Source organism: Danio rerio, chromosome 8, assembly GCF_049306965.1.
Source record: "Danio rerio strain Tuebingen ecotype United States chromosome 8, GRCz12tu, whole genome shotgun sequence".
Classification (NCBI taxonomy): domain Eukaryota; kingdom Metazoa; phylum Chordata; class Actinopteri; order Cypriniformes; family Danionidae; genus Danio; species Danio rerio.
Window position 1 is genome coordinate 35,812,867 of NC_133183.1, and position 16,472 is coordinate 35,829,338.

Below are 16,472 nucleotides of genomic sequence, written 5' to 3' on the forward strand. Positions count from 1 at the left end.
ATAAAAACAAAAACTGCAGCTCTTTCAGCAATTTATTATTCACTGAAAAACATTAAAATGGGTTGATCACAGCAGCTTAACATATTCAAGACTTTTTCCAAACCCCTTTGTCTTTTTTTTTAACACAAAAGAAGGACATGAAGAAAACTGGAAACCTGTAACCACTGACATCCATAGTATGAAAAAAGCACTGCAGTGTTTGGGTGTTCTGTGTTTGTCTGAGGTAATTAGTCTACCAAAATGTGTATATTCCAAAGTATGAAGATCAGTTCCTGTCAGGTGACACACGGTTTTCAACTTGTGCACCTGGGAAATGCAAGACACGCTCCCATTATACGAGCCAGCAAAAGACGTGGAATGTGAACAGCTCCATAAGCAGCTATGCTTCTCTTTACATTCAGAAGATACCTTCACTCCCGATCCTGCAAAACAACATCAAAATTATTTTTTTTTGCCTGTTTAGGCTGAGTTGGACCACCGTATTTTTGGGCGCCATTGTTCACCATGGTGATGAGTATTATCGTAGAATGTTTTTTGTTCAAATGCTTAAACAAGTTGCTGGTCGAGTTAAAAACAGTCGAAAGTTCTTTAAAGACTAGACATAGACTCAATTTCTCAATATTTTTGTTTTTATGCTCAATGAAATTAAAATAATGTCAGTTTTTTCACTTGAAGAAGCAACCACTCTGGACAGCAGCTCTTTCAGCTCGCATTTTCCAGCAATTTAAAAGTGGATGTTCATTAACTGTTGTTGCAGCAGAAAACATGATTTAAAAGAAGCATTTTTTCTTCTAAATATTATATTTGTGACGTAAGTAACACAATTATTCACTTTCACAACTGTAATCAAATTATACAAATTTAAAATGTAATTTGTTACATTACCGTGTTTCTAAAAAATGTAATTAGATTACAGTAGCGCGTTACTGTGGAACCCGTTACACCCAACTCTGTGGAGGAGTGGAGACTCATTCCTGAAAGACCTCAATTTAGACGAGTCTCTGCATTATCCAGTGGGCCAGCCTGTACACCCGCCGGTGACCTACTCACTCCTGTAGCTTCTCCACGATGGACGTCCAGTTTCCATGCATTCTCCAGCTTCCGGGGAATAGACTGCAGCTCTGCACAGGAAGTTTGGCCAGAGAAGAAATAGTTGTGCCCAGCTGAGTCTGGTTTCTCTCAAGGTTTTTTCCTTCACATTCATCAATTGGTGAAGTTTGTTCCTTGCCACTGTCACCACTGGCACTTGTGAGGTTGCACCATCAATGGATTTGCTCTTCAGTGTTTGAACTTTCAGCACTAGACATTAAACCACACTGAACTGAACTAAACTGAATTTCAACTCTGAAATCTGGACTGACAAAATTTCAATATACTCAATATACTAGAACTTCTATGTTAAGCTGCTTTGACACAATGTACATTGTAAATGTTCTATATAAATAAACATAAATTGAATTATATCATCTGTGCTGAAATGAAGAGATCAGGAATGCTGGATTTACATCTTAAATCATCAACTTCTCCAAAAAAAAAAACTTGAAGATAAAAGGCTGCTTAACTGGGAGAAGAATAAAGTAGATCAGGGGTGCTCAATCCTGTTCCTGGAGAGCCACCTTCCTTCAGATTTCAGTTGGTACCCATATCAAACACAACTGCCTGTAATTATCAAGTGCTGTTCAGGTCCTAATTAATTGGTTCAGGTGTGTTTGATATGGGGGTCAACTGAAATCTGCAGGAAGGTAGATCTCCAGGAACAGGATTGAGCACCCCTGAAGTAGATGGTCTAATAACCTAAACATTGTGTATCTGGTGCAAATAACATGTATAATCAAATTATGTTTGCAAACATTTATTATTTAATTTCAATGGAGATTGTTTGACAACATTGTTGTGTGTATGCAAAACGTAAGACTTCATTCATTAATTATTTTTTTTTTGGCTTAGTCCCTTTATTAATCAGGGGTCGCCAGAGCAGAACGACCCGCCAACTTATCCAGCACATGTTTTACGAAGTGGATGCCTTTCCTGCTGTAACCCATCGCTGGGAAACATCCATACACACTAGGGCTGTGTGATTAATCTAAATCGAATCACAATTGGGATTTGAAAAGTTGCGATAAACTAATCGCAAGAGGCTGCAATATGAAATCTATTTGTTTTATTTAATTTCCCCCGCCCAGAGCAAATGCGTGACTGCAACCCAATTAAGTAAGCACAATTGAGTGATGAGTGTCTTGCTAAAAAGCCAACTGAATATATTTATTATTTAAATACAGTGACACTCAATCTAGTAGCAAGCAACAGCAAAGTCCAATTTCAGAGGTGTCTCAGCCATGTTAGTTGCTGAGTGTATTTTTATAATGATTTTATTTTTTGTTTTTATAAAAAGCTACACTCTCTAATTTGAGTTCAACTTGTATACAGAAAGGGAAAGTCATTTTATTTGTACTTACTGTTTGCTCTAGAGAAAAATGAGTGTTTTATTTCTGAATATTAAAAATTGAATTGAATAAATATTTAAGTAGGTTGAAATCTTTTCAGTTCCTTTTTTACCAACACATACTGCATTTTAGCAGCAAGAAGCTACGATACAGATTATTGACCTGAAGCTTGACTACAAAATTAAATCGCTAATCAAATCGAAATCATAATATACATACTAACATACTAACTCCAACATAACATACTAACTCCAAACAGAAATGCCAGCTGACCTAGACGATACTCGAACCAGCATCCTTCTTGCTGTGAGGCGAACGTGCTACTCACTGCGCCACCGTGCTGCCAAATGTAAAACTTTTAAATTTTTATTACATTGCTGCATGCTTTTTTTTATAGAAAAGGTATATATTAATAAAAAATGAACAGAAAACACACTAAAATAATCCATTTATTTTTTAATAAAGAACCCAGAACTTTGGGTTCATGTTTAAAGCCTTAAACATGACCTCCCAAAAAACATGCAATGTTCTCCTGCACTAACAAGATTTCCAAATGTCTCAGTATCCCTCAGCTAAACGCCTTTCACAGATATGAAGTTTCACTGACAGCTTGCCATCACCGTCCGGCCTGTACAAGCTTTCATGTTCAGCATATCAGTATCATTCAAAGACATGATCAGTCCACCTGTACGTATATCCAAACGGGCCGAAGGACAAGGGAAAAAGCTCCCCCTCTCTCTGGACTGACAGCAGAGCCTATGAGAAACAACATTTACTCAGCTCCTTCCAAGCCCCTCTCCGAAACAAACATCCCCGGTGCTATTTGCACCCCTGCGCGGGTGTTGATCGAGACAGATACATCAGCGGCGAGAGCGGGCTAAATTTTGATGGATGTCAGTGGTGAAGCTGCCGGATCCGCCAATGAGACGGGACGGGTGACATTTACTTACAGAAGGCGATCTCCGCCAAGGCTTCAGTGTTATGTAAATAGCACACCTGTCTGCCCATGGACATGGCTGGCTTATGGAAAAATCTGCCTTTCATTTGAAATATCGGCACGCCGCTTTGTACCATCTGTGGTATTATTTGTTCAGCCGACTGAGAAGCAAGAAAGACTTCCAATATGAATACGCTGAGTGACAATTTTTCCACGGATTTTCACGTCCGATATGAAATCCAGATATCGTCCTGTCAGTGTTTATTTATGCGCTCTATGCTTTATCATACATATCTGCTTAAGGACAGGAAGCCCTAAACACAGACGACTAACGGCTAGCCGTGATGATTATATATAAAACTCATATTTATTCATTAGCATTTTGCGTCTTTTTGACGTCTCCTCTGTGCTTGCGTAAAAGCTTGAGATGGGATGCAAAAAGTGCTATCAGGTTTTGTGGAGATTGTTTGTGTTTATAGCAGTGTTGTACTCATAAAGGGGATGTAAAAATATTAAGTTGACTAAAAGTTGTGCACTTTAAAAAATTATCATGACCGCATAAGTTTTAAGTTCGATGTTACTTATTAACCTAAGTTAATCATGTTCTTAATTTTGTAATTTATGCAAGCAGTTTTAAGTCAGTTTAACATAAGTTAAATTTCCTTAATTTTTTTTTAAGCTAAGTCAAATTAATATTATAAGGCAACCAGTATTTCTACAGTGTAGCATTGTGCTTTACTACATTCATGGAAATCAAACACTGTAAAAATGCTGAATTCCACACAATTGATTTGTGTTGGAGCAACATAAAGGAGTTAACTATATATTCAGGATGGTTCGAAAGACCCACCCCTCTCTGACAAAGATCCAAAATTTGTCCCGTATGAGTTCAATAGTCCTATTTTGACTGCTATGCTATCATAAATAATGATAATAACCTATTGAAAAAGGCTTTAAGTTTTAAGTTCTCAGAGTTGCCCAATGCACAAAAAAACATATCATCTGACATAAGTGAAGTGACAATAGGGTACAGTTTTCAAGTTAAAACTTTAACAGATTCCTAATTTTTTTTAATGATATATTAAGTAGTTTGTATTTTAAAATTACATGTTTTTTCATATTTCTTTATTTAAATGTTAAGGAAATATATATTTTTTTTACATCAAAAGTGTAATTATAAAGAACATCCGACAAGCTAATTCAGCTAAAAAAAAAAGATATCTTTATTAATCTGGGGTTGCCACAGCGTAATGAACCGCCAAGTTATCCAGCATATGTTTTTACGCAGCAGATGCCCTTCCAGTTGAAACCCATCTCAAAGAAACATTCATACACACTCATTCACATTCATACACTACGGACAATTTAGCCTGCCCAATTCACCTGTACCGCATGTCTTTGACCTGAAAGAGGAGCAGCCAGAGGAAACCCACGCAAACTCAGGAAGAACATGCAAACTCCACAGAAACGCCTACTGAGCCACTGCGTTGCCTCCCTGGTTATTTTATTACTAAATAACATACTTTGAACATCAAAATGTATGGTTATCTTTGTATTGTGGATGTGCATTTTTACTTATAATATATATATATATATATATATATATATATATATATATATATATATATATATATATATATATATATATATTTATTTATAGTATTTGTAAAATTAATTTATTTTGATTCATCAAAGGCAGCACAGTGGCTCAGTGGTTAGCACTGTCACCTCACAGTAAGAAGGACGCAGGTTTGAGTCACAACTGGGCGAGTTGTCTTTTCTGTGTAGAGTACACAGCAAATTCATCAGAGTTAAATTCTCGGTGTTGAAGCATTTCAGAGTAAAGTGTTGACGTTAAAGAGTTAGATTTTGATAAATGAATATAATAAGAGTTAGAATTGATTTTATTCAGTGCGAAATCAAGGAGTTATCTTTTCAACACTTGGTGGTGTTATTTCCAACATCCGGGAATTCATGCAGCCCCAGTCACTGAAGAATTTTCCAGACGCCATTTTCCATCTGAGGTTTAGAACAAGTGTGCCGCAAGCCTACGTTTGAGTGAAGGTTTCGGCCGTTAGATCGCCCCCTGGGGGCTGGCTGCAGTACAAGTCATAAAGCCCGCCTCCCCGTGTTAATGAAGGAGACTTGAGCCCAAATAAAAAAAAATATTACACTTGCAATAAAATGTCCTGAAAGATAGTTCTGGTCGATTAAGGCACTGGTTATTGTGCTGAAATAGGTGCAGATCTTCATTTTTGTAAACAGTTTGTTTTTAGCAGTAATTTAATGCTGGGCGTGTCATCGTGATTTACAGCTGTGATTGACAGTTTCTCAAAGCAGCGCATCTGAGCTTCGGCAGGAGACTGAAGTAGACTGAAATGTTATTATTCGATTTCTGTGTTATTTTACCATGACAAAATGAGTTCAGCAGTAAACTATAGTTTCTGACATACATGATCCTGGTGGAACACTGTTTATTCGCTAAGTTCAGGGCTTTTTTCGGGCTTTATTAGTTTGCTGATACACGCCTAGCCACCCAGATAGCAAAACACAGTTCCGGCTAGATTCTCGCCTGCCGGAGACTTATCTCTTAGAGCTCAGACTGACTAATGTTACCTCTGCTGGACCTACTCCGGATGCCTGGACTCACTGCCCGATTCCAGTCCGAGTCAATCGAGCCAGATGCGGCGGCCGAGCGAGCCGGTGCTGCCGCATGCGAGCCGGAATCAGCCCGCGACGCCGCGAGTAAAGTTATGCGCTGCGGCCTGGAGCTGGCGCGATTAAATATATAAAACCCTCATATTTGTTAACGTTATTACATCCATTTGTGTTGATATGACAGCAAACGCATGCTGAGAAGTTCGGGGGGCGTAGTTGATTTTACATAAAGCGTTTGATTGGAAGCTCGACTCCGCTCATTTTCGCGGCTCCTCCTCTGGCTCCATCAGACAATCCTTCTGCGCATGTCTGGCTCCAATTTCAGCAGTCTTTTGCGACAGTTTGTGCCCGTCAAGCAGGCGTTTTGCCCTCAAGGCGTTCAATGGGAAAAAGGGCTGTCGCGTCGTCCATATTTTTTACAGTCATTGGTTTAGAACAGCAACTGGTGAGTCAAACTACCTAAATGTTGGTATTGTACTGACTTTCTTTAAGGAAATACAGTTGTAAACATGTTGTTAAGTTAATAACTTTAGAATGGAGTGACAATTTTAAACTTCTGCGGTTCATTCATGGTCGTTTGTGTATCTAGCTTAACTGCATTACTATTCACTTCTTTTCAAGAATGTTTTTATATATCACGCATACATAGTGCATAAAAACATCAAATGTACATGTTCAACACATTTCTGTCACGCTTAATGCCATTTTGTGCGTTGTTACCCATCTGTAAAATAAAATGGACACTTCTCCTTTAATTCCAAGCAAACTAGCGAGGGAATCCCCGGAGCCGCCTAACGTTAGCCTACTCTGCCCGGATGCTAACGGCAACACAGGACGGTTTCCATAAGCTCTGGAGAGTTTCTAAAACATATCTGGTGAGTAAATGAACATATGCTTAATTGTAAAAGGCTTCCTGACTGAAACAAATGATTGTTTGTTAATCGTATACGTTAATTTGGTTATTTTAAACACCGCGGCCCTTTTAAACTGGTTCATTCGTGGCCGTCCATATACCGTTAAGTTAGTTCATAACTTAGACTCGTGTGATAACGTACGCTTGAATTAAATTAAGTGTTGACAACCATTAAAGTCGGAATGTTAACATTAATGTCTTTAAATGACCGCGTTTGCACTTTATCAGACATTTAACGTTACAGAAGTCTCCCGGAAGTTGCGGGACTAACGTTAACGTTATCCCGCAAATGCACAGAGACTCCCAGATGCCCAAGTAGATGCCCGCAAATGAATGATAATCTCCCGGAAATCGCGCGTCTCCCGCCCGGTCATTAAACACTTTGCACGCCCCTCTCCACCGCATCCCTCCCAGCTCTTCAGGTACGTCGCGCGCAAGTCACCCCCACCGCTCTTCAGGTACGTCGCGCTCAACTCACGGTACTCATCTCTCCCGCTACCTCCCGCAAATCAACTCTGTATCCCCCGAAAATGACTTTTCCCAACTCGGGATGTCTGACGTTAGTAAGTTAGGCTATTTCTGTTGTCAGGAACATCTTAGTCAAGCTTTTTCTCCCGTATGATATTGTGCTTAAAACTATAGGCTAAACTTAGCATGTACTGTACACAACATTTCCGTTTTATTAGTGCGTTGTAAACAGCCACCTGTCTGTAAAATTAATCAACTGATTCATATTTGAGCAGCCTAATGATGATACAGGTTTGATTTGTAGATTTATTATCAATAATCAACATCTGAATCAAAAGATATGTGAAAAAGTGTGAGGCATACTTTGTGATGTTCATCTCTCTTTTTTTATCTAAAGGTTATGCATATGTGTTTGATACTAATGTGTTGTTGTTTTTTAACAGCCACAGTTCTCTATACAATAACACAAGACCCTGTGACGGTGGCTGATTAGAGACGGATGGTGTATTTCCAGAGTTGGTGAAATGACCAAGCACACCTTCTTGGTCATATGTGGTGATAATAATGAAGGTATGTTTGATAAAGTTCTGTATTTGTTTCACAATAAGCTGAGAGGGTATTAGAGCATTAGAGAATAACAAATGACATGAAGGTGATAAGTTTTGTATTGGGGGTAAACTGTTACTTAAATAATGTTTTGCTCTTTGCTTTGCACTTTTTCTCTTCTGCTTATCCTAATATTTTAGATTATATTTGGACCTGAAACATCTGCTAGACTCCAGGAAAGGTGGCATCAATACTGGACCTGAAAGGGCCTAACAAGTTGAATCTGGTAAAGAAACACGCACACACACACACACACACACACACACGCACGCACACGCTTACAGAAAACTGTAAGTTTATGAATATTTTTTACACTGTGGCCAATATTTTGGGGAAGTCAGCATCACTAAATGATATAAAAGATTTTAAGCTCCTCTAAATTTTGCTTCAAGTGTTGTGTTAAATTCAGGATTCTGGACAGACAGCTGCCTGTTTTTCCAGTTCTAGTCATAGTGGTTAACCTAATTGTTTTTGGAGATCCAACAGTGATGTGTGTGTTTTTTCTACTTTTCCACATCCTGTCACCTCAACCAGCTGGGAGAGTCAAGTTGTGGATCATCATGAAGATTTTCAAAAGGTGAGTTTAGATTTCTTGAATGTTTTATTTACTTTAAATGTTCTTTTAAATATATCATAGAATTTGATTGCAATTTGTTTTCAAACATTTTTCTTAGTCATGCTGGAGTCTTGAAGAGTTCTTAGATGAGCATCACCCTACAGTATATCCGTGCATCAGGAACCACCAGACGAGCGATCAGCAGCTACTACTGTACATCGTCATGGATAAAAAGGTCATCCTGTGGCTGGGAAGCACATCTTTCACAGCACATGCTTGATGAGATTTCCTAGCTCCAGTTTGTTTTCACACAAGTTTACAGCATTTATACCTTCATTTAAACTGCTGTGTTTGATATGGAGGACCAAGGAAACACCAGAAGTGAAAGATTTGCACGCCAAGTTGTTTAAAATGTAATTTCAGAAGAAAACTATGCGTTCAGAAGAAAACTATGAGTGACGATATTGAACTTTCAAATTGCTCTGATGAAACATCAAGTTTGGACATCATATTTTGTTGATACTGTCTGTACTAATAAAACATTTAAAGCATATTTGACATTGTTGCATTTTAAAAATTGAATGAATTGTTGAAGTTGTGAATGTTTTCAAATAAAATGTTTTTTATTTTGTAATTTACAGTCTATTTGACCTTTTTACCATATTTACACTCAAGAGAGTTGAATAAAATAACAATATATGACACCAGGTGGTGTTAAATATAGTTACATTTTTTAACTCTGCCCTGAGTTAAAATTAACCCTTACTTTGGTGTCAATGTGCCAACCCTTTTGAAAGTGTTGATTTAAGTCTGTTTTGAGTGGACCCCATGAGACACTTTCAAAGTGTTGAAATTAACACCCATAGAGTTGTTTTGGGTCCCCATATTTTGCTGTGTATGCATGTTCTCCCTGTGTTTGCTAGGTGCTCAGATTTTCCCCACAGTCACTAGGTTATTTTATTTAAATAAATTAGCCATAGTGTATGAGTGTGTGTGTGTGTGTGTGTGTGTGTGTGTGTGTGTGTGTGTGTGTGTGTGTGTGTGTGTGAGAATGTGAGAATGTGAGAGTGTATGGGTGTTTTCCAGTACTGGGTTGCAGCTGGAAGGGTTGTAAAACATATGCTGGAATAATTGGCAGTTCATTCCGCTGTGTCAACCCTTGACAAATAAGGGACTAAGCTGAAGGAAAATCAATTAATAAATGATTCACCAAAATGTTTTGTCTCATCTTTGACCCATATGTATTCATTGTCACATTTAACAAGTTTATGACGTCCCTGCTAAACAAATAAAGTTTCAACACAGATGTACATTATAATGTAAACATTTAAAATGATGCAAATACATGAAAGTTGCACTACATGTTTCATACAGGATCCCTGCTCCTATCCTCTATCCAGATGAAAAAGTTTGAAGACCTCTGGTCTACAGTTGTCATCATTTTCCACACACAAACACATTGCCTCTAGCTCTCACTAACCTCTAGCCAGACAGTCCAGTCACATTGGGCAGTCACTTCAAGAGCAATCCTCTGTTAGCTGTTTTCTCTCTCTCTTTACTTTAGTCTCTTCTCCACCACTCCTATTTTTTCCTAAAGGAATAGTGAAAAATGAAAAAGGACAGGGATGGAAAAAACGAGGTGATGGATGGTGGGGCCATCCATTTCTGAAAGCATGGTCTTCTCAGGCAAGCCAGGCAGAGAAATTTACATTATTAATCTTGTGTAATAATCTACGGCAGAGAGGGAGGAAGAGACAGCACTGTGTGTGTATGAGAGAGAAAGAGGGATGCAGAGTGATGCGAGTGTTTGTGTGCATGTGGGTTGCCATCCATTCTATATAATAAGAAATCATCTTTTATTTAAATTAAAGGAATTGTGGGCAGTATTAAATATAAATGAGATGCAGTTTACCTTGTACTTGTGTATGTAATAGCCACAAGTATTTGATATCTGCAAGTTTCATTATTAAACGGAGACTTCACCCAAAAATGAAGCTTTACTAACAATTTATTCTCTCTAAAGTGGCTCCAAACCTTTATGAGATTCTTTATTGTGTTAAACACAAAAGGATATATTTTGAAGAAAGCTAAAAATGTGTAAATATTGGCTTCAATAGTTAAAAATAATAATAGCTTCAATAATAAAAAAAAACTTTGGAACTTAATGGTTATTTTGTTTACAATATTTTTATTTTATATAACTATTTTATGGCGGCACAGTGGCTCAGTCGTTAGCATCGGCCTCACATCAAGAAGGTTGCTGGTTTGACCCCCGGCTGGGTCAGTTGGCATTTCTATGTGGAGTTTGCATGTTCTCACAATGTTGGCATGGGTTTCCTCCAGGTGCTTCGGTTTCCTTCACAGTCCAAAGATATGCGGTACAAGAGAGTTGAATAAACTAAATTGGCCGTAGTTTATGTGTGTGCATGTGTGAGAATGTTTGGGTGTTTCTCAGTACTGGGTTGCTGCTGGAAGGGCATCCGCTGTGTAAATCATATGCTGAATAAGTTGACGGTTCATTCTGCTGTGGCAACCCCAAATTAATAAAGGGACTAAGCTGAAGTAAAATTAATGAATAAATAATTATTTAATTTTTAATTTAGTTTTTTTATTTAATTTGAATACATTTTATTGTTTTGTAATCACACTAATATTTATTTATGTTTTCTCTCAAACTATGATGTCCCTGTTTAAGTGAAAACTAAGAGCTGAAAACCTGTAACTATTGTCTTCCATAAAAGGAAAAAACTAATACTACGGCAGTCAATGATTACAGCTTTCCAAATATTTTCAAAATTCAACAGTTGAAATAAAAGTTTTGAAACCTTGGATTTAAAAGGTTCTATCTGTGTTCTGAATGATTTTAAGATATTGAGCTTCAAATTTTTTGCATTACCAAACAGTATGTGTATCATTTGTTTTTAAAATAAAAAGTCTTAAAATTTAAACAACTTATAAAAAAACATCCTATAATGTAAATAAGTTATCATTTAATAAGAATATGTCAATAACTCAATTTTGACAAAAATGTCAGATAGAACCAGGTGTGTAAATTATGCCAGATTTTTATTTTTAGGTAAACTGTCTCTAATTTTACACAACATTGGTTTACTAAAAACAGAACATTTCTTAGTACAAATGTACACCTGAAGACAACAACCTCTACAAAGTATTATGCAAGACCTGTCTAAAAAAACAAAGTGCATTCTTGTCTGTACACTAACGGTCTTGCAGTCCATCATTGTTGCAGTGTCAAAACTTGATCATGCCCATAATACAAAACAAGTCACAGTTTTCACAAAATTCTATTTGTGTAGTTTACACTGAAAAAGCCTGCACTTTAAAACCCATTTTCAGAAAGTTTGAGCTTTCAGGCCACCAAAATGGTGTAGCTGTGTAAAGCCCAAAGTTTACTTTCTTTCTGTGCAGTGCGTCTGTGTGCCTTTTAGGAAACTTTTACACCTGACTCATTCACTCAGATTAGTTGAACTGCACAGGATTTCATTTTTCCTACTGGTACTGTTTGTTTGGACAGGTGAGAATTAGTGCAATTCAAACAACTACTACTACTACTACTACTAATATTATTAATAATAATAATTAATTATAAATTAATTAGAAATTAATTAATTATATATTAATAATAATAATTACTTATATTTATAAATCACTTTGGACTCTCTCACAGTGCTTTACACATTTTGGGGGGAAATCTCCTCATCCACCTGCAGCATCCACCTGGATCTAGTGAGGGTAGCCATGTTGCACCAGACAGCACACCATGTAGAGGAGACGGAGTGATGGAGCCAATTATGATATGGGGATGGTTAGGAGGCCATGATGGACTGAGGCCAGTAAGCAAATGAATCCCGGCCAGGATACCGGGATTAAACCTGTACTTTTTTCGAAGGACATCTTGATATTTTTAAAAACCACAGAGAGTCAAGACTGTTTAATGTCTTATCTGAAAGACGGCGCTCACTTAGCAGAGTCTCCATTAATATACTGGGGCGTTAGAACCCACACAGACCGCAGGTTGTCTCTAGTCTTACTAACACCAATTCCGACAGAACCCTAGCTTTCCCATATGGTCTTCCATCGAGGTACTGAGCGGGCACAGACCTTACTACCTTCAGTGGGCGACCATGTGAAAGTTGCAGTGAGCTAGCTGCCGATGCAACTGCGATTGAGTGTCGAAAAAACCCAGCTGCAAAAAGGACTTTTTTTTTTTTTTCTAAAGATAAAATACTCAAAGTATGAGAAATAAATATAAAAAAACAGGCTTCTTTTAGCAATTTGATGAGTTTGTTTTAGACCAGTAGTGCTCAGCCCTATTCCTGGAGATCTCTCTTACTGCATATTTCAGTTGCAACCCAAATGAAACACACCTGCCTGTAATTATCAAGTGCTGTTCAGGTCCTATTTAATTGGTTCAGGTGTGTTTGATCAGGATGGAGCTGCACTTTGCAGGTAGGTGGATCTCTCTAGTAACAGGGCTGAGCAGCCCTGTTTTAGGGTAAAGTCTAGATAGGATGCATGGCCAGCCGGAAGTGCGATATGCACATCAATTTAGCAGCATTTTTTTTTTTTTTTTGACTCTGTATAACAATAATTAACCAGCCGACTTACCCAGCTTATGTTTTACACAGCGGATGCCCTTCCAGCTGCAACCCATCACTGGGAAAGCCCACACACACATATTCACACACATACACTATGGACAGTTTTAGCTTACCCAATTCATCTATACCACATGTCTTTGGACTTGTGGGGGAAAGCGGAGCACCTGGAGAAAACCAACGTGAACACGGGGAGAACATGCAAACTCCACACGGAAATGCCAACTGACCCAGTCGAGGCTCGAACCAGTGACCTTCTTGCTGCAAGTTTACAGCGCTACTCACTGCGACTCCCCATCGCCTAATAAAATACGATTACCGAGAAATTTAATAAATGATATAAATCATTTTCATTAACTTCCAGCTGCCACCATATCTGATCTAGCAACAACCCTGTTTTAGGCTTCTAGGCATTTTAGTTAATTTTTTAATTCAAACTAATATTTGAATGTGTTTTATTTGCTCTCAAACTATGATATCACTGTTCAAGTGGAGACTGAGAGATAATTACACCATGGTTAAAACAAAACTATGATCGCTTCATGACAATACAGAACACAGTTCTGCAAAACTGTTGCAAACAATTTATATGGGTTGACTTTAAACAAACAAAGTAAATTTAGTAATGTTCAACTTAATTTGTTTACATTTATTTGTAAAGCCCAAATGAATTGTTTACAACCACTTAACTTAAAAACATAGGTAAATCCAAGAAATCCTCTATGAATCCTTTTTCAGTGATCTATTGCTCTCAAAATATACAGTTGAAGTCAGAATTATTAGCTCCCCCTGAATTATTAGCCGCCCTGTTTATTTTTTTCCTCCAATTCTATTTAACGAAGAGCAGATTTTTTCAACACATTTCTAAACATAATAATTGTAATGATTGATTTCTTATAAGTGATTTATTTTATCTTTGCCATGGTGACAGTAAATAATATTTGACTAGATATTTTTCAAGACCCTTCTACACAGCTTAAAGTGACATTCGAATGCTTAACTAGGTTAATTAGGTTAACTTGGCAGATTAGGGTAATTAGGCAAGTTATTGTATAACGATGGTTTGTTCTGTAGACTATCGAAAAAATATATATAGCTTAAAGGGGCTCATAATTTTCACCTTAAAATGGGTTTTAAAATTTAAAAAACTGCTTTCATTCTAGCCAAAATAAAAAAAGACCTTCTCTAGAAGTAAAAATATTATTAGACATACTGTGAAAATTTCCTTGCTCTGTTAAACAACATTTGGGAAATACTTAAAAAATAAAATAAATCAAAGGGAGACTAATAATACTGGCTTAAACTGTATATCAAAGAAGCAATTACATTGTGCCATTTCAATTAAACATTTAAATCAATTTATGTACAAAACTTTTAAAGATTAATTTGTTTACTTAATTATATTTAATTCACTGAAGTAGTTTTTTTTCTCTCTACACTACAGTTTGTAGCTGCAGATATGCACCTTACAGTAACTCAGTTTGGTTAATGTTTGCTATGTGGTCAGTCACCTGCCACCTGTAGTTTACATAAATCTCAAGTGGCGCACACAGAAATGCAGTGCCTCTTGTTTTCCTGGGCTATATTTGACAACCCTAGTGTTTGTTTGTGTCCGTCTGGACAATATGGATTATGCATGCTTGAATATGTGGCATACAGGTGAATGATGCAGGTCAACGTAAACAAAGCCTATTAATTGCCTTTAACTAAATACGGCCTACTTGCATCTCCCTAATTAGGTTGGTGTCATCCTTTTTTATTTATTTTTTAGGCAGGAATGCGTGTAGCGGAAGGAAGACCAAACAGAATCCACCGTGCTCCAACAACAATGAAATATTCATATTGTTTTTTTTTCCCTCCTTCTCCCTCTCTTGCTGCCACTCCTGTCCTTCTTTAGTATCTCTTTCTATTCCTCTCATCTTCCTGCACTGCTTCCCTCACTCTTTCTTATTCTGTGATATATTTAAATGTTAATAACCATTCATTCTTGACACCCTATCTGCTGAGCCCCGAGTTTAACAGGAAATCTATTTAATCTGAAGAATCTCATTACATGATCATGGCAGCAGCCAAAGGCATGAAGGTGCTCGCGAGAGAGGGAGAGAAAGAGAGAGAGAGAGAAAGGGGGAGATGGAAAAATGAGTGCAATTCTTTAATTTAATCCATAGCCGTGCATGGAGCAACAGAGAGATAGCAAGGAAGCCCCTTCTTCTCCAGCTCCATTTGAGTAGATAATGATTAAATGTTTTCTATTGTGCCACAGCTGGTAGGTTTTATCATTCTGAGAGAGGGTGAAAGAATGAGCGAATTGATAGAATACGTTAAAAAAAAAAATACATACACCCCCAACGCTTTTGACTGTCTTCCAAATATTAACTCCTTTTAAGGCCATTAAAAGATTATCACTGATTTAGCAAAACGTCGGCTGGAAACATTAGCAACAGCCTGTTCCTCCCCTCCCGCCTCTATTATCTCATTCACCCAGCACTATTTAATTTCATTTCCATGAATATGCAATGAATTTAATTTTGAGCACTATTTTCATCTGCTCCTGTAATCACAAAAAAATGCCGGTGTAATTAGTTTCTAATTACTTGCTTTAATTGTTGTAGTAATCATTTTAATTACCCAAACGCGCAGACATTAGACGCTAAAAAGGAAATGATCCGCACGCAACCTCCTACCTTGTCCCTCTTTCTTCTCGAGTTTGATATCAGGATTTTGACGTGGGCCAAGTGCGAGGACTCGTGTTTGTGGATGTCAGATAAAGCGCAGGAGGATAGAAAGCAGGAAAAACAAAACAACAACAGCAGCGGCGGCGGCGGTGAGGAAAAGCTGGCCCGTCGTACGCCGTAGCATCCCAGCAATCTGCCGAGCGGAAATTTGCATGCCCCGGAAAAGCTATTAAGTTAAAATATACAGTTATTGTACCTTTCTGGGCCTAGCGCCATACAAATGCTTATTGCGTGTGCTTATAGCCGGGCCTAGCAGATGGTAAATCATGAAATTTTATGAAATTATTACACTGGCGAGGTGTTTTGAAAAGGAACAGCTGTGAGAGAGATGGGACATTATAAACACTCACAGGTGTTCGCGTCTCTAGCCTCCGCCAGCCCTGACATCGAAAAATTAAATTATAAACAAACCGGCAAATGTTGTAATCTCCTTTGCAGACACACTACTTACAGGGGGAAATTGCTTAAACTAAGCAAAGAATTAAATTTTCATTTGCATAAAATATTTACGGAGGCGAAGAAATTTCATCGTGGGG

General features: G+C 37.7%; 1 long non-coding RNA gene across 2 annotated transcripts; it reads left to right on the plus strand.

Annotated features, from left to right (window-relative positions):
• The first annotated feature begins 5,589 nt into the window (after positions 1-5,589).
• On the plus strand, positions 5,590-9,133 carry LOC137496366 (uncharacterized). Of its 2 annotated transcripts, XR_011016645.2 has the most exons (6): positions 5,590-6,484; positions 6,802-6,914; positions 7,864-7,990; positions 8,167-8,252; positions 8,561-8,603; positions 8,701-9,133. It is a non-coding gene; the product is annotated as an uncharacterized lncRNA (long non-coding RNA). The 2 variants fall into 2 exon arrangements; XR_012384451.1 differs by lacking the exons at positions 5,590-6,484; positions 6,802-6,914 and adding an exon at positions 7,034-7,374.
• Positions 9,134-16,472: the final 7,339 nt, after the last annotated feature.